This window comes from Haemaphysalis longicornis, unplaced genomic scaffold, assembly GCF_048455015.1.
Source record: "Haemaphysalis longicornis isolate Haplotype H1 unplaced genomic scaffold, Haemaphysalis longicornis Haplotype H1 scaffold_12, whole genome shotgun sequence".
Classification (NCBI taxonomy): Eukaryota; Metazoa; Arthropoda; class Arachnida; order Ixodida; family Ixodidae; genus Haemaphysalis; species Haemaphysalis longicornis.
In genome coordinates this window covers 72,595,935-72,615,265 of record NW_027526225.1, presented here as the reverse complement: position 1 = coordinate 72,615,265, position 19,331 = coordinate 72,595,935, and the positions used below count along the sequence as shown (strand labels likewise).

Sequence of the window (19,331 nt, the reverse complement as noted above, 5' to 3'; positions counted from 1 at the left end):
TGGGCTGCGTGAGGCAACCCAGCGGGGGGCGGGGGCGGGACCAGGTCAGACTCGCTGAACTGGGTCCCTGTGGACACCAGACGCCGCTCCGCCCCCCTGCGAGCCGCGTCAGCGTACCTCCCCAGAGGGAAAAAGGCGAACCTCTTTCTCGCCTCCGGGAAGGTGATGTTCTCGGTTACCTTGATGTGGATAATCTTTTTTTCGAGTTGGAACTTTTCGCACTTGCGGGAGTACGCTGCATGCGGTCCCCCGCAGTTTACACAAGTGAGGGTATCGGATTGGCAGTTGTCACTAGGATGATCTTGCGCCGCGCATTTCGCACACGTCGTTCGGCCACGGCAAGAGTTCGTACCGTGCCCGAACCGCTGGCACTTGAAACAGCGCCGCGGGTTCGGGATGTACGGACGTATTGAGCACCGGGTAAAACCTGCATATATATGTTGTGGGAGAACTGCGCGGTCAAAGGTCAAGATGATGTGCTTGGTGGGAATCTCCTTGTCGTCTCTACGGATAGTGATGCGTCACACGGCAGTGACGCCCTGATCCTTCAAGCCGGCAAGGAGATCCGCATCGGTTTCGTTCAGGAGGTCTGTCTCGGATATCACACCCTGCGAGCTGTTGAGGCTCCGATGGGGTGTGACCCGGATGTTAAGATCAGCCAGTCTAGTCTGAGCTAGAAGCTTTGCAGACTGCTGCTTGTCATTTATTTCAATTAAGAGTTCACCAGACCTTTGTTTTTTGCATTTATATGATTTTCCTACTATGGCTTCAAGATACTTGGCGATCAAGAAGACTGACTGAGATGCAAGAGAGTGGGTTGGATTGAGCGATTCCATCACAAGAAATCGAGAAAAATTATCTGGTTCAGGAAATGTCAAAGATGGCAATGGGGGAAACGATACTTCGGTGCGGCCCCTTTTAGGGGGCCGATCACGGTTGGAGGGGGTTTTAGACAATACCATAAAGCATAGTATAAAAGCAGGGAGACGGGGGTACTTTCTCCTTTGACCTTACCCTGGTAGTCAAAGAGGTCCCGGAGCTCCCTGCCTGGTAGACAGGCAGGGAGCCCATCGGCCGAAGCTTGACCAAGGCTCCGACGGCCACCGTTTACGGCTTCTACCCTTCACCTTTAAACACGTCGCCACGGTTGGACACGGCTTATGTTTGGAGCTCGGGGTCCGCGGTGTCGCTGCTCACCGTCACCATGAATACTCAAGGTGCCCCGTGCGGGGAGCCAAGACGACTACAATGAAGAAATGCTACCTGAAAACATATCACATCGTCATAAAAACTTGTGTTAGGGGCTTGTTCTGGCTGCTTGGGCACTTCTTGGACGAGGTGGTTATGCACCGCAGCTCTTGAAATTACTAATGCCTAATTAAAGCCTAATGTGGTGTTTGGTGTACGTGTTAGTGGTGAAGGTGCAGGTTACATTGCACTGTGGCGTTTAGTCTCCCAGAAGTGCCGCTCCAACTGATAATGCCTCACAGTTTTATTATATTGTACTTCGGTTCGTTTTTTTCGTAGCGAAGTCTGTGGCAAGCAGCAACTGATCAGAAAGATGCACGTCTTGGAGAGTACAATACTTTTGTTCCCTCTGGTCTCACTGACTTGCACACCATTATCAGAGCTTGCTAAATGCTATTATGAACTAGGGTTGACCTGCTGGCTGCTGGATGCAGATTAAGGCGTTTGTGTATAAAAGCTGCAATTTCGAGACTAAGTATTGTTTGTACATATTTCAGTCCACTTTTAACATCCTCTGAGTAATGTTGCCAAACGGATTGAAGGTGTGTGGATGTGTTCAGCTTGTGGACTGCACTGGTACATATCACAAGAGGTAATCTCCGCACACGGCGATCGATCTGTTTCCCGTCGATGAGCGTGGCAAGGAACCTAATAGAGCAATTCCATCTTTTCCAAAGTTAGAAATAGTGGGCTTACTGGCTTCAGGCTACCTGCCGAAGCAGTCATTGAATGCTTGTACCGTTTGCACTGGGTGCAAGAGGCGTCCAGTCTTCTTCCGCATGCTCGGCCTGTTAAAACATTGTTGGGTGCGGTGCAGAGTCCGCGCGAGCCCTATGTGGCCAGATGTGACGCCGTCATGCATAAATGTCAGGATAGTGCTTCGGATGCTCCGTGGAACAAGGAGAAGGACACGGCAACCAATAGCTGAGTATTTCTTCTCGTATAGCAAGCCTTTATGAAGACAGAAACGGTTTGTAGGGTTGGGGACTTCTGCTGAGGCAGAAAGGCTCTCCAAACGTTTGTCGCTTTGCGAGTCGCTCTTAAAAACAGAAGGTTAAGGAAATGATACTCAAATGGAAGCTAGGTACTCGTCAGGGTAGTTAGTGTCAGAAGCCGCCGTTTCTGAAGGTAGCCCGGAAAGACGAGCCCGTCTTTGTAAGAAACAATGAAATCGAATTCTTGGAGACGTAAGAACCAGCGCGCTAGGCGCCCAGAACGGTATCAAAGGTTGACAGTGAGTGATGGTTCGTTATGATGGTAAATGAATGTCCTTAAAAATTCGAGCGAAATCTTTGTGCTGCAAACCAACCGTGGGAAACTGTTTCTCTGTCAGCGTATAGTTGCGCTGCGACGTGCCGATGGGGCGACCTGCGTATGCCATACCATGCTCACCGTCTGTATTGAGCTGAACGAGCACAGTTCTGATTCCAATGCCACTCGTATCGGTGTGTACTTCGGTAGGTTCTGTAGGGTCAAAATGGCGAAGTATCGGCCCCGACGTCAAGATATGTTCCAGTTGGCCGAAAGCCACGTGACACTGAATTCCACTGAAGAGAACATTTTTCTTTAGGAACCATGTCAAAGGCCAGGGAACGTCAGCAAATCTCGGAATAAAACGGCGCAAATACCAACAGAGTCCCAAGAAGCTGCGAAGTTCGTTCACATACCCTAGCTCTTTGAACAAACTAGCAGCTGTCGTTCTGAGTGGGTCTGGTCTGATGCCCTCTAGGTCAACAATAAGGTCCAGTACAAGGGTTTCGCGCTCATAGAATCGGCCGTTTTTTTTTAATTAAGGACGAGCTCTGATTTTTCTAAGCAGTGCAGGACTGTGACTAATAGCTAGTTGCTCTCCGAAACCGTACGGCCGAATTTCACGATGCCGTCTAGGTACCACACACAGGTTTCCCATTTGAGTCCCCCACGAACAGTGTCCATAAAATGCTCAAGGGTGGCAGGAGCGTTGCACAGTTCACAAAGCATAAAGTTCAATTCGGAAAGTTCATTGGGGGTTACAAAGGCGTTTTTTTTGTCCTCGGGGTTCAATTCAATTCAATTCATGTTATTCACCAGACACTACTGGTTGGTTGCCTGGGCTATAAGCTGTGGGGACAGCTTGACGGGGGCCCAGACAGCCAGCACAAGCAGCAAAAAACGATACATCAATGAGCACTGCGTGTGCATTTGACAGTTGGCATGCATGTTATACTTAGGAGAAATGTAAAACCGCAACAAGCATGTATGCCATTGTAACAACAAAACGCGACTCCAAATGATAAAAGAAATAGCAATTGAAATGCATAAGCAAAATACACAGCCATGCATAAAACAATAAAACTTTGTAAGCTTTAAAACTATATACTCACAAATATTTCCCGTAGTTCCTTTAACAAAGGATTGCATAGTATTCCAAATTTATTCAAAATATAAGGGAGGTTATGTTGCAGCATTTGATTTTTGTACTCTGTGCGAAAACAAGGAATTTACCCAATATCACTGTTTCGCGTGTTAACAGGATGATTGCATCGTTGTAATAAGGAAGAAGCTGTCAAAAATTGTGTAAACGCTGGTGAATACCTGTAAAATGATCGTAAGATACGGAAATTGTACATATTCTCAGCCGTGACTATCTTATACGTGCGAAAGTGTTGTAGTGTAGGGGCCAAACAATCAAGAGTTCCGATGTGACGGACAGCCTTTTTCTGTAAAAGAAAAATGATATTCATATTTGATTTAGTAGTTGTTAGCAAGAATAAACTGCAATAGTTTGCATGAGATGCGAACAACGGATTATAAATCTGTAGTTTGATTATTGTTGGAAGTAGGGCACGACAACGTGACAAACCACCGGCTGCTGAAGACAGTCGTTTGCAAAGCTTCTCCACATGAGAATCCCATGCAAGCGTCAAGGAAAAAGTTACACCTAAGGTTTTGTATTTTTCAACAATTTCAATTTCCTGCCCTGAACACTTAATGGCGACGTCTAAATTTACTATTTTATTTCTTGCTCGGAAAACCATTACCATAGATTTTGCTGGTTAATACTAATGCGATGATATGAGGACCAGTGGATTAGTTTAGAAATCAGAATATTGGATTTTACCCCTAAATCATAGCGATTGCCCGTAGCGATTCATAGCGATTGCCCACTAGCCGAATTTTAAATCAACCGAAGAGAAGTACAATGCCGAATATAGACAGTCTATTGTGTCGTCTATGCGGAGAAAGGGTACAGTTCTTTTGTTGTAACTGAATTGAGGCGCCAGTCGCCAACGCAAAAGCTCCATGAGCCCTCTTTCTTTTTGACCAGGATCACAGGGGCCACCTAAGGAAGCGTGGGCTCTTCAATAGCACGATTATGTAAAATTACATTGACTCGGTCACGGATCACCTAATGCTTGGACGGGGAAATATTGTAGGGCTTCCGTCGCATGGGCCTTGCTGCTCCTGTGTGTATTAAATGGTGGATCCTGGTGTCTGGAATTGATGGGCACCGTTGTTGTTAAGAAAAGTCGAGGACACACGGATATTGGCAAAGTAGATCAATCAACGCATGACGTTCGTTACGGAAAAGGTGTTCGCTATTCATGCTTTGAAATTTAGAGGTGTCGACCGGGTAAGGGTAACTGGAAGAATCTACAGCTTCCGTGAAAAGAGGAACTGGAGTGGAAGCGTATTTACAGAATTCTGCAAGCTTGAGGCAACGTGCTAGTACAGTGGGTTCATTGCGGGAGTTAGTTCACTGGTTATAATTCGGATTGCCCTTGTTTAGTGCAAATAACAAAACATGGTACTAAAGTGTTGTTTCCGCCGTTCCGAGGAATTTGTTCAACAGCTTCGAACTACTTGTCGTCGGATTCCCGACAAAAGACGGAAATAGATATAGCAGATCATGGAGGCCTGATTGTGTCATTCATTACGGGGAATGTTGGATCCTTACGAGCCACCTAATTAATAAGGGCAGATGGTGCAGTTCCGTCCAAATAAATTTCAATTTTTCGACAATCAACTGTAGCATCGCTGGTTTCGGAAAATCAAACGCAGAAAAACGTCATGCGTAGAGTGAGAGAGCACAGCGAACTCTGTCCTAAACATCCTACCCCCAAACGAGACGTTCACCGAACAGACGCAAAGTAGACCAGGGAGTCACCGCCGACACCACGAAAAGCAGTCATCCGGTCCACTTAAACATCACCTTATGACCAAGACCAGATTAGAAAGCGAGGCTCCTCACAGAAATCGTGGCCCCGGCATCATCCAAAGTCATGGTTAAACTTCCATCGATTAAGATTTCCACTTCATTTGTAACACAATAATAGGCGAAGTGAATTCTGCTTGAGGCTGTCCAGTAAAAGGCACGATGCTTCTCCTGTGGCCTCTCCTCCAGTGGCCGCGTCCACTGTTTTCGGCGGCGGTGACGGACGCCGGGCAGAGGGTGAACGTCTCTAACGTCCGGTACGTGGTGTCAGACGGTGGTCCGAAGCCAGTGAATCCCAACGCTACTGTGGTTCCTGCCTGGGGAATGAAGTCGGTGGCCGGTGAGTCTCGTAGCAAAAATCGTGAGTGTTAGGGCAGTGACGCATTGGCTGCTGTTACGGATACTGTGAGCCTTAACGGCGACGGTGGCACAAGTGAGGAAAGTGTCCAGGGATACCACAAATGTAGCATGCGGGGAGTTTTAACTCAGGTTCAGGGGAGTATTCATCTTGGACATTGGTGAAACGCCTGAAACGCTGGGAACAGCGATGGTGCTGCTCGAAGTCGATTCTATCGCCTGTTGGGGGACGGACGGTATCAGGTTGAGGCCTCTCACCAAGATTGGAGAAGCACTATTCAGAGAAAAGAGCATTCGAAGGCGAAGTGGTGTTGGGCTGTGGATCCTCAAGCCGGTAACCGTCACGAATGGGCATTACCCTACCGGCATTTCGCGGACTCCCGTCATGCCGGAGGAGTTCATCCCGTACAATGCGGTGGATGGTATCAGCCGAGTCCACACCATTGTCGACATAAACGCGGGCTACGGTGGGAACTTTAGCCAAACAACCAAATGTTGGTGTAATTTGGGGAATCTTCAGTGCTCCAATGGTACGGCAATTCTGTATGACTTCTGATGAAGACTCCAATTTCTCGTGGCCAATCAAGAAATTGTACACGTCTTATGCGATCCCTTTCAATAGATGGTCGGTCTTATCCTCTTTCGTCACGCTTGGATCAACGACCTTACAAAGCTTCAGAACCTCATCTATGTAGGTAGTACATGTTTCACCTGGGACTTGCGCGAGTTGCAGCAACGCCTGCCCGCTCCTTCTTCGCGGTGGAGTCGCCGAAGGCACTTGAAATTTCCTCTCCGAAACGATGCCAGGTTGCACACGCAGCTTCGCAGTTTTCTAACCCGGTTAGAGCGGTCCCGGTGCGGGAGAATACAAAGTTTGTGAGTTGAGTAGTGGCGTCTCAGCGATTGTATCGGCTTACTCGCCCGTAGTGAGTCAGCCACTGCTATTCCACGTCCTCATCGGTGCTTCTAGCAAAGGCCTGGGATTTCGTAGGTCGTACCGGCCAGCCATGGGCGTTGGTTTTGGACCTCGTGTGCTGGTATGGTGCCGCCACTGATTTGCTGAGTTCCGCGCCACCTTACAGGCAACGAACACCTAACTTATGAATTCCGCGAGCAGGCGACGTCCGCTACCGTCTCGCTGGGCAGTGTAGGGATATTAGCACAAGGGAGGAAGAATGGCCGCCATTCTTTTGCACTGCGATACAAACAGCCAAACGGTACTTTAATAAAGACAAAAGGTTTCACAAGGGCGACAGGAAAGTGAATCACCATAACGAAATTGATTGTATGCATGCACGGGTCTGTTCCTCCGCCGCATGAACACGCTGCCATTTCACAAGGCTTCAACTGAACGCCAGCGGCGTCGGCCAAATGATAGATAAAAATAAAAAGGCGGAAACCTGCGAGCCCACTTAAGAAAAGAAAGAGCACTCCAGGAGTGTGCGTGCGTGTGTGCATAGCCTCATGCAAACCACACCTGTGCGGCCCCTCGTCCCCTCAAGGGCATGAAATTAGGGCGCAATGTCCTAGCGGCGCCGGCAACGATTTGGTTTGTTCAACTTTATCCTTTAGGTATTTGTCAGGGCATAACTGGCATAACTAACATCATTTGGTGGACTGCTAAGTGAATAGAAGACCGGCGATCGGACTGTCACGGTGCTTGAAGAAGCGAATTCATCCCGTGTTAGCAGTTCCGTGCTTTGTACGTGTTCGGAAGTGATTTGGCGTCCATTGTGTGTGTGAATCACGGCGAAAGTTTCTTGTGTAGATTGCAACACCAAGGATACGCTGCAAGAGCCCAAGATAACTGAAAATGCAGCTGCTCGGCTCAACTCTGCCTCAAACTGCTGAAACTACGTTGAGTTTGTTGGATGAGATCAGAAAAATATCTCGATGTATTTTGAAGTGTTTTCATATGTTTTTAAACGCGCACTTAATATGCCAATACATTTGGACATAGATTCGCATGAGGAAGCTTTCATGACAGCCTCTAAAGGTTTATTTACCGTGTTGTTTATCAGTCGATATAAACGGGAGCACACATATGGAAGAGCGCACAACAGGAGCTATAATAGCGCACAAATTGTTCGGAGCATTCGGAATAATATTCGGAATAATAGCGTTGTTCGGAAATTGTTCGGAAATTGTTCGGAATAATAGCGTTCGGAGTGCTGGTGAAAAAAGACCATTTGGAATAATGAAGATTGTTTCAAAGCTGATAGAAAATCACGTGATGTTGCGAATAGTTGGGCTGAGCGTGTTTGAATGTGAATTGTTGTCCTCGTGCTTGTTACCTTTGTCAGCAAAATTTTTTTCCGCAACAAGCTCCACTTGAACTCGGTTCCCTCCACCTACTGTCGCAGAAACTCGAAGTACAAGTTGTACAGGAACGTATGTTCGAGATATTTGAGATTCATTTCAATAAAACAAGATGCGAGCTTTCGAATTGTGGCTGGTGCGTATCTATCTGCTTTTGTTGTGTCGCTTTGTAGCGTAAGCATTTACTTTCTAATTTTGTCTTTGCCGGAGGCTATATCAGGAGCTACAAATATCAGCAAGTGTTCCGTTTTGTGGGCTACACGGCATTTTTTAGTAGCGGTCTTATGCCAAGGAGTCTGCAGATACGGAAATGCACCTATGAATATGTTCGTTTTATTTCTTCTCGGGTACTATGTGCTTTGTGCACGTCGGCGTCACAGGCAGCTGATCCGTGTACTGTCGTCTGCTTTTATTAAAGAAGGGGCACTTTCTAACATATTTCAGATTGTATTACCGCACAACTCGTCAGCGGAATATTTCTATGAATATAACCACTGTGAACGTACTAAATTTCGGTAACTCTTGTATACAAATTTTCCTGTTGTTGTTTAAATTGAGCCCCGTTGCGAATGGCTGTATATGTTGAATTTGTTCTTTGGAAAAACTTGCGCTGCCGCCACCAGGTGGCGCCACACGAGGCCCATACGGGATTACCATCCGGTATCTTTGCATGGTACAACCATGGGGCAGCCGCGATACGTCGGCTCCGGTGAAAGTCTTGCATATCCGTCGTTGTGATTTGCGGCTTATCCACCAAATGATTACGCGCTGGGTTTATTATGAACAGGGTTTTTAGGAGTGGAAATGGAAAACAAAGCTGAGATGGAGAGGGAGTGGGAGTGGGCTAATGGACAGCTATCGGTGTAAACAACTTCTTCGTCCTCTTCTTTTATTCAGCCTGGCTGATGGGGTTGTCCGCTTAACTGTCGCAGGCGTACACTTTTAGTCACGTCCCGGATTGCGCCCTATTTATACACGGTGGGCAGTCTCAATACCGTGATATAAGAGGCCCTGACAGACTTCTTTTCCGCGAAAAAATCTCAGTGGTTGCAGCACGCTTATATGCTGCGCCAACGGCCCGTGTCACGGGTATAAACTGGCAGACAGCCTGGCGCCAGGAAATAAATAAAAAAGGGGGGCAATCGTGTAGCTCTGAGTGATGCGTGCATTCCTCCTCACACAATGTCCCGCGAGCTTCCTTTGCGGTGGCCGACGACACGCGCCCGACGGCGCGGCAATAGCCAAAAAACATTACTAAAAACCTTGCGAGCACATGCGCAGCAGGAGTTGAAAAAATTTCGGGGGCCGCGAGTTGTGTTCCCGTGATTCGTCTCTATCGCGCACGTGTGCAGTATAGAGGAATTTCAGCGCGGAGCATGTTGTGGTTTCGGGCTTCGACTCTTGCTCTTTGTAGTTCATACTCAGTTCCGAGCGTTCACACTTTCTCGACCGCGTAAGCTTCCGGTGAAATAAAATGTGTGCTTCGAGGTCGGTGTAGCATGGGAAACAACTGTGAATGCGATGGGTTTATTAGGGCCACCGGGAACGCAAGCCAAGCCGCGGCGTCATGTAGAGCCGGCTGGTGTGTCGATTATCGGCATAGCCCGGTTTAACACGAACGGAAAGGTAAGTCCATGAATTGCTTGTTTTTTTTTAGATGGGGGGAGGAGGCGCAGACTGTAAGAATTAGTGTTTGCAGACTAGCAAGGGCCACGAAATTATGCCTTTCTGATCGTCGTAAGAATCCCGCGCCAAAACCTTTTTTCGATAACCGGGGTCGTACGGTAAATTTGACGTGCTTTAAAGAGAGGATTCGGTTTCCCCGTGCGGCGGCCGTTTCGGGATCCAGACAAAAAATGAAAACCCTTGCACATGTGAGGTACGTCCGTTGGAGTAATGAGTACCATGGTGCCACAAAGAAATTGCATTTTTACATGCGTTTCGTTGTGCAGGTGAGGGTACATAAAAAAAGTTTGAATTTTGTAGTTTTCACTATTCCATGGCCACTGCTTGTCATTTTCGATTGGCGTAGCAACAAGTTACGTAACGTTTTTTTGTAACTACTTTTTCGCGTCGTCGTTTCGGCTAGTGACGTTTCTGGCAGATTAAGTAGTCTAGATGCTGTGGGGATTTGTAAACTTCATTACGGTGCTTTTAAGTGGTAAAGTTTTCACATGAGGCAACATTCATGAGTAACACCAACCCCCATTTTGTCGTGTTCGGCACAGCTGTCGTCTGTCTGGAGTGTCAACTCGAGATTGCAGAAACATGATAGCATTGGCAGCGGAAACACGGTGGATCGCCGGCGTGGAGGTCGCTCGAAGCGGTGGCTTCTAATGTTGTTACAGATGCGCTCACTGTTGCTCGGTGCGCGCAGTTTACTTATGCTTTAGCAAAAGATATTTCTAGCAATTTTGTTCGAACTTGAATAAAATATTTTCCGCCATACTATTGGTGGAAATAATTGCATACAAAAGAAACTAGGGCACATTAACCTCCCCATGTAACAGCGAACACAGCTTCTTTACGACGTCCAATAAACGTGTCGGCGTCAAATAAAATTATGGCAACGTTTTCTCGCACTCCTTTGCACTAATAAAGCGCTTGGCCTTTTATGTATATGAATAAAACGTCCTTTTGGAGAGCGTGTGAATATACGAGCAGTAAGAAAGAAATAATTGCGTAACTACAGCGATGCACTTGGCTCATTTACCATATTTTCACATATCTGCTAAGGCGTTGGTGATACTTCTGCTGCGCCCCTTCAGACTATACCGTTAGACCGCCGATAAATAACGCCGCCATTTTGTAGCTGGTCACTTGTTCACCTGCCGTTTCTTTCATCACGCAGTGCCAACACAACAGATTGCTACCGGTAACTCAACGTTTTTGAAAAGTTTACAACGCTGTTTCCATTCCAGTGCGAAGAAATACCAGAAGCAGCAGCTACCGGACCAAAGATTGCTTGGGGCGATTCTACAAAGGCTATCTACATCATTGGAAGTGGTGTACCTGGACCATAATTGAAGCCCGGAGTAAGTGCTTTTTCTTTGTTTGGTAATATATTACATTAAGAACATGAGATACCCGTCAGCTTTAGGCCAAACGTTAGGCATTATACAGTCAGTACCCTGCAAAAAAGATACGTTTCCTCCCTGTTTTGTAAGCAGCAACTGCTGCAAATTCCATAAATGAAAACAATAATTTTATCTTGACAGGTCCTCGTTTGCTCTTCTACAACAAAAAATATTTTCATTTTTGTGTTCAATAGGCGCAGTCTGCTAATATTTGTATTTGTTGTTTTAGTATAAGTATTTTGTGTTCATATTTGTATTTTAAATGTCAAATAAAAAGACAATATCATTCCTTCGACATAGTGTCATTTATGTTATTTTCATCTCACGCTTGTGCGTGCTTATGAATTCGACAATGATAAAATACTTAACATTTACATACCAAACTCAGTTCTCTGTTCGTGTCCGAAGCTTGCATGAGTAGACTATCACTTCAAGATCTGGATAAGTTTAAGGTATAGAGATATTCGCTTTACAGCTTTGCTTGACACATGGTATTATGAATATAGGGAGTTTTTATTTCGTGGTATGTGCATTGAGGCCTGATAAATCATGTGGCAAAACACCGACAAAGACCGACAAGGGCAAAGAGTGCCAAACACAAAGTTATTTGATGAGGAAATATGTGCAATTAAATACCAAAAAGTACTCAGTAAAAACAAAAGTGAAGCGAATGCATGAAGATCACTGGTGTAAAGGGCCAGGTTGTCATGATGCATCAGAAAATTAAAAACACGCTTGATGAACAACATGGGCTCGTCTCCTACAAAGAATGATGGGTGAAGCGGGATGTGATGTCTGTACAGTTGTGAAACGTGTTTGTGTCGTGTAGTGTCAAGTGCCTTGCATTCAATGAGTATGTGAACTAGGGATAGGGCCTCTCCGCACCTGCTGCACTGGGGTTTGCAGATCTCGTCAGCAGATACGAGTGCCTTGCATGGGTGTGCCCTTTCCGTAGCCTACCCAAGGCGACTTCCGTGTGTGTGTTGTGTGAGTCAGTTGTGTACCGTCCCAAGTGTGGTATTATTACGTGTAGTGTGTTATCTCTGTGTTCATTCCACTGTGCTTGCTAGTTGCTACGAAGGTGTTGTCGAATTTGTGACTTAAGGTTACTGTGTGGTAGTATATTTCTATCTACTGTGTTCCTGAGTGCAGAAACAGCGGCCTTCTGATCAGCAACCTCATTGCTAGCAATCCCAGGGTCGCGTGGAACCCAGCACAACACCAGAACAGGTTTTTGGGCATATATGGACATGATACTGTTGAAAGCATACTGACAATTCTGTTTTTGCATGGCATGTGTGAGGTCAGTGCGCACAGAACGCTCGAGGAATCTATATATATGATGGACTTTCAGATCTTGTGTTCAAGAATGTGTTGTGCAGTGAGTAAGATGCCATATGCTTCAGGTGAGTAAATTTTGGTGTATGTGCTCATGATTATGCATGCATTAAAGTTTGGCCCGTGAGCGGCGAAGACACCATGGTTGCCGTTTTTTATGCGTCACTATAAAACTTTACACATTGATACTTATACTTGATACTTATGCAGGGAAAAGAGGTGCTGCAAAATAGATTTTTGCGGTACCCTGGTTTTATCAATTTTCACGAAAGGCAATTCACAACACACAGGTTCTAGCTGCCAGGGTGGTAAAACATCAGTAGAAGAAGATGTATATATGATCAAATACGAGATGTCGAAATCCGGAGCATCCTGTCTCACTCTAAGTGAGAACGGCAAAGGAACAGACGGACGATGTACAAACAGCGGTGCTGTGAATGTGTCATTAAAAAAAGGTTAAAATGATGTTTATCCAGCGACGAAATTTTAAAAGTGTAGAGAAAGTCTATGTATGTTCGTTGGTCCTCAAAGCACCACTTATTACATACAACATATAGACTGTACCGGGCTGGTGCGGAACGCAACCTACGCAAGGCGCAGGCCCAAGTGGAGTACTGGATCAAGATTTTTAGGGTTGTTTTTGATGTCGAACCATACATGACACTGCCGTAGTCTAACCGAGAACCGACCAAGGCGGTAAAGACCCGGAGAAGCAGTTCTTTGTCTGCACCATAGAACTGGTGGGAGAGGACTTTGAGAATGTTCAGTGTTTTGAGGCATTTATGTTTAAGTGCTTTAATGTGTGGTATGAACGTGAGCTTTTCGTCAAATATGACACCTAAAATCTTGTGCTACCTTTTCACATAAATAGATGCACGATTAAGCGTAATCTCAGGGTCCGCATTAATCCCGCGCTTGCGGGAGAACACAACACAAGTACTTTTGGCCGGGTTTAGTTTAAACCCGTTAAGGTCCGCCTAGCGTTTCTTAACACCGAGCTGTACCTGACGTTCACAATATGACAGGTTACAGGCCTTAAAAGATATTTGCACTTCGTCAACATAGATGCAACAGAAAATGGTTGCTGGCAATGCCTTTCGGAGGGAGGTCATCTTTACTAAAAAAATATGCAGCTTAGAACACCACCTTGCGGCACACCATTTTCCTGCACAGATACATTAGAAAGTGCACTGCCAACCCGAACTCGAAAAGTTCTTTTGGACAAATAACTACGAAGGTGTGCATTGTGTTGCCTGAGAAACCAAATGACTTAAGGTCCCTGAGAATGCCGTAGCGCCAGGTCATAACATAAGCTTTTTCAATAGCGAAAAATACAGTAAGGCAGAACTGGGTATGGACAAATGCATCTTTTATGTAAGATTCCAGTGCAACAAGTTGATCATTGGTAGATTGCCCCACCCTGAAGCCTGCCTGGCAGCCCGCGAGAATGCCATTGTACTCCAGAAATAACACGAGCCTACGGTTTATCATCCCCGCGGGGAGCTTACACAGGCAACTTTTCAGGGCAATGCTTTAATAGCTGGCGGGAAAGGAAGGTCTTTCCCCTCCTTAAGAAAGGTCACAACTATGGCCACCTTCCAAGACCTTGGAAGCTGCCCCGAAAGCCATGTCTGGTTGTATAGGTGTAGGAGTGTGTCAAGAATGTCTGCGAGTAGGTGTAGTATCTTGGTGTATGTACTGCTGTCTGCCCCTGGAGATGAAGGCTTGCAAGAGGCAAAAGTAACCTTAATCTCATGAAGTGTGAATTCACAGTAGTAAGCAGAATTCGACTTGTTCTTGTCTCGTAACGGCTTCTTTACTGCAGATGTTTTGTGTTGCATGAAGTGTTGGTGTACTGTGCTGAGCTGAACACGTGTTATAAGTGTTGTGCAAGTGTGTTAGCCTGGTCTTCCAGTGTGTCCCCTGGTGTACTAACCAGGGGCAGGCTGTGTGTCTGTTGTCTTTTTATGTTTCGTATTCGTGTCCAGACTTTGTGTGTATCTGTGTATGAATTGATCGAAGTGAGGAAGGTGCGCCAACTTCCCTTTTTTGCCTCACGACGCACTCGCTTCCCAAAAGCCTTTGCCCGTTTAAAAGAAATTAGATTATCCGACGTTGGGTAGCGGCGAAGGACACCCCACGCCTTGTTCTGGGCCTCTGGCGCCCGCCTTTATTCCTCAATCCACCGCGGCCTCCTTTAGTTGCACGGAGCACCTGAGGCGTGGGGATTGAACTTTTCGGTTGCGTCGAGGATGTGCGCCGTGATGACTTAGGCTGCTTCCTCCACGTGTAGGTGTTTTATGGTTTGTGGTGTAGTTTAGATGTTTCAGTGAATGTACTCCAGATTCCTTTTGATTCATTAAACCTGTTATGGGAAGATGGACTGCATGGGCCTTTACCTATATTTGTAAGGAAAGGGGGGAAGTGATCACTACCAAATGGGTCGAGGCCCACGCCCCACTCAAGACAAGAAAAGAGAACTGCGCAACCAATAGCCAAGTCAAGATATGACTGTGTTGTGTCCTGTGTTATGGCGTGTAGACTGTTTCTTGATAAAAAGGCATGCTTCAGAGGCTGTTAAAACGTCTCTATCAGGCGACCTCGGGCACCCTTGGAAGAAGAGCCCCAAAGAGTATTGTGTGTGTTAAGATTCCTTTAGAGGATGTATGGTTCGGGCAGCTGGTCAACCAGAGCCTCGAAGTCCGAACTCGAAAGTGCAAGATCAGAAGGATTATATATGGGGCATACCGCTATCAACCTATTAAATATTATTGTGCGATCCGCTACAGCCTAGGACAGTTTTCAAAGTGTCAGGGTGGCATGCTAACGATTTGCGGCCAGTTGTCACCAGACCGCCAGAAGAGTGTGTGCAGCCATCCCTGTCCTTTTTGAATACCGCGAAACAATTCAAGAAATTTGTGTGATTGGAATTGAAATGTGTTTCCTGAAGACGCATCACACTTGGCTGGTTCGAATGCAATATCTCATAAACATCACCAATATTTTTAAGGAGGCCTCTACAGTTCCACTGAACAAGATTTTCTCTTCCCATCATGGATATTTAGGAGGTACTGGAGTCTGTGCGTGTGTGTGTGTTCATGTATTTTTCGGGGCTGGTACTCTAGGATTTGGCTTTTTGGGCCTTTCTGTTGGCTTGGACGTCGAAGGCGTCTCCTTGCGATGCGTTGCACGCAGGAACACCCCGACGTGAATCTCCTCGTCAGATGTAAGAGGGGTGCCCGACGGACCGGGCCCCCGGGCTTGGCCTCCCTTCTGGGGCCCTTCGTTTGAGCCGCCACCGCCGAGGGCATCGGGGACGCCAGAGGTGGCACTGGCGATGCGGTGGCAGTGGGAAATGATGCGGAGCCCCCGGTGTCCATCCCCTCGGCACCCCCCAACGCACATGGAGGACGGCGAGGCAGTGGCGGGAGCGGCATCGGTCCCGACAGAGACGGTTGGCACCACAACCGCTGCAGCCTCAGCAAGCGGCGTGGTGAAGCGGTGGGTTGCCTGAAGCAACCCTACGGGGGCCGGAGGAGGGACCAGGTCAGACTTGTTGAACTGGGTCCCTGTGGAAACCAGACACCGCTCCGCCCCCTGTCGAGCTGCGTCGGCGGACCTCCCCTGGGGGAAAGAGGCGAACCTCTCTCGCTCCTCTTGGAAGGGGAAGTTCTCAGCTACCTTGATGTTTATTATCTTTTTTTTCAAGTTAAAATTTTTCACATTTGCGGGAGTACGCTGCATGCAGCCCCCGCAGTTCACACAAGTGAGGGTGTCCGATGGGCAGTTGTCGCTCGGATGATCGTGTGCCACGCATTTTGCACAATTTTTCCGGCCACGGCAAGAGTTAGTACCGTTCCCAAACCTCTGGCACTTAAAACAGTGCCGCGGGTTTGGTATGTAGGGACGGATGGAGCACCGGATAAAGCCTGCATTTATATGTTGTGGAAGAACTGCGCGGTCAAAAATTAAGATGATGTGCTTCGTGGGAATCTCCTTGTCGTCTCTGCGGATGGTGATACGTCTCACGGCAGTGACGCCCTGATAATTCAAGCCCGCGCGGAGATCCGCATCCGTTTCGTTCAAAAGATCTGTTTCGGATATGTGCACACTGCGAGCTGTTGAGGCTCCGATGGGGTGTGACCCTGATGTCTAGATCAGCCAGTCGCGTCTGAACTAGAAGATTTGTATACTCGTGCTTGTCATTTAACTCGATGAGGAGTTCTCCATACTTTTGTTTTTGGCCCTTATACGATTTCCCTATTATGGCTTCAAGGTACTTTGCGATCAAGAAGACTGACTGCGATACACGAGGGTGGGCTGGACTGAGGAATTCCATGACAAGAAACGGAGAGTAATGAGTTGGTTCACGAAAGTTAAAGATGACAATGAATGAAAGGATACATCGGTGCGGCCCCTATTGTGGGACCGATCACGTTTTGGGGGGGGTTAAAAAATACCAAACAGCACGGTATAAAAGCAGGGATATGGGGGTACTTTCTTCGTCAGCCTTACCCTGATAGCAAGAGAGGTCCCGCAGCTCCCTGCCTGGTAAACATGCAGGGAGCACATCCTCCAGAGCTTGACCTGGGCTCCAACGGCCACCGTTTGAGGTTTCTACCCTTCAGCTTAAAACATATCGTCACGGTTTATCACAACCTAATGGTATTCGGGGTCCGCGGTTTCGCCAATACAGTCACCAAGATTACTCAAGGTGCCCCGTCCGTGGGAGAATATAAAGGTAAAACCTCATTGCATGAAAACTGAGGTCATGAAGATGTTCCACAAGCGAACAAGTTACAAATCTGTTATTGCAATTGCGGCGACTGCAACCCGTTTATTGGTGGCATTGTTTTGTACGGTCTAAACTTCCAATGCACAAGGGTGTGTTCACGCCCAGTTGCTATGGGTTTGTTTACCGGCCTTGAAAATGCTGAACCGCGACCTTGCGCTTCCGTGTACAATAATATATCCCGCTTATAACTCGCTTATCTAAGGATGCCATAGCGCCATGCAATATCATATGCCTTTTCAATATCAAAGAACACCGTCATGCAATTTTGCGTATGTAGGTAGGCAATAATGCAGGATTCTGTGATACTAGTTGATCGTTTGTAGATCGCCCCGCCCTAAAGCCTGCCTGGCAGCCCTCGAGAAGGCTGTTGTACAGAAGAAAGTACACAAATCTCCTGTTAATCATCCTCTCGAGGTACTTGCACAGGCAGTTGGTAAGCGCGATGGGCCGATAACCGGCAAAGATAGCATTCGCAGAGTATATTTATCAATTTCTTCGTGCTTGTTTATATTGCCTATCTTTGTCTTCGTCTTTCCTTGCGTTGTTTTCCCATGAATTCTTGATATGGCTGCCCCAATTCCCTTGTGGGCATCTTGGTCTGGCTTTTATGGTCCTGGAAATGAAAAATAAAATTGTTATGAAACAAACAAATGAAATCAAAGCAATAAGCAGACCTTCCAACTCTCCCAGGCTGTTCGGGGGGCCCTTGAATTTCAACCTCATCACCTTTGAACGAATGGTATCTCGAATTTCCCGAAAAGTGGCCGCCACAAGACACGAGGGTTTTTTTTAAATGATGTGTGCAGGTTGTTTTTTTTAAAGAACTGACCGGCACAGCACAGAGGTTGTTTTTTTTAATGAAGCATGCACGTTAGTTGTTGCTGGTGTGAGAGTTACGGTGCTGCGAATGAGTACTCACCACCATACGTATAGCATAACATTGTAACCATAATGTAGAGTACCACTAAATGCAACTAGGTGCTGCTCGAATGGTGTTTATGGCTTAGAAAAGCTACCCACTGGACGCGCTCACCACAGTACTCCCTAAAAGCGTTAAAATAGGTACAACAACGGCTGGGTCTATCTGTTGTAGCTAACGTTTAACGCATAATATCAGCAGGAAGCACTGATATAAGTCCGGTGGGCAGTGTGGGCAAACATGCGCTATAATGGCAGTGCCGATTGAGGCGGCCGTGTGTGCGTAAATGTGTTCTTTACTTATGATGAAGAGTCACTCAACCGGACAATGTCTTCAGCACATGCATTCTGAGAAGTTTTGAAAGCAAGCGAAGCCCGCAATCGCTACCGTAAAAGTTCGAGCAAGTGCTCCCCTGCACGCAAGTCGAGATCACCGGCAAAGTTGTAGGGAGCGCTATCCCAAAACACCAAAATTTAGGATGGCAGCAATGACCAGTAAAAAAATACAGGATGGACATGCACCTAACATTTCACCAATGTTAGTCATCGTTTTCAAAACCACCGAGACAGTTTCACCAAGTCAGTTTCAAAGAAAAATTCGCAGAATTCCGCTTGAAGTCCGCCCCAGTAATCTCATCCCCTGAGTAAACCACGCAGGCTGCCTTACTCCAAATCATGCAGTGCATTCCTTAAGCCACAGCCACCAATGGACCGTATAAGAGCATCTTCGGGTACAACGGTCCATGCCTCGGCAACAAATTCAAGCACATGATTCCGCCAAAATAAACCGGCTTCACCAGAGAAAAATTACAAATCGCGCGTAGTTATCGGGCTGTCAGGCTGCTAACCACGATTGAATTGGATTATGGACGTGTTGTGGCATGCTAGTGTTGCCCGGGTGTGATGGATTTTAGTGTGTGGACAGTGTGGAGCGGATGAGGAGGAGCCCTATCCCAGAACGGTGCAGAAATTTGAAATTAGCAGTGAATTTAAAGGGGCCCTTGCACGGGGGGTAGAGCTGCTGAATTTTTCGTTAGGTGCCTCTACAAATAAAGACGTTTCACGCTCTCGCAACAAGACCAGC

General features: G+C 46.8%; 1 pseudogene; it reads left to right on the top strand.

Moving 5' to 3' along the window:
- The first annotated feature begins 6,185 nt into the window (after nt 1-6,185).
- The window catches only part of LOC144161670 (uncharacterized), a 45,393-nt pseudogene continuing 32,247 nt past the window's right edge, over nt 6,186-19,331 (top strand).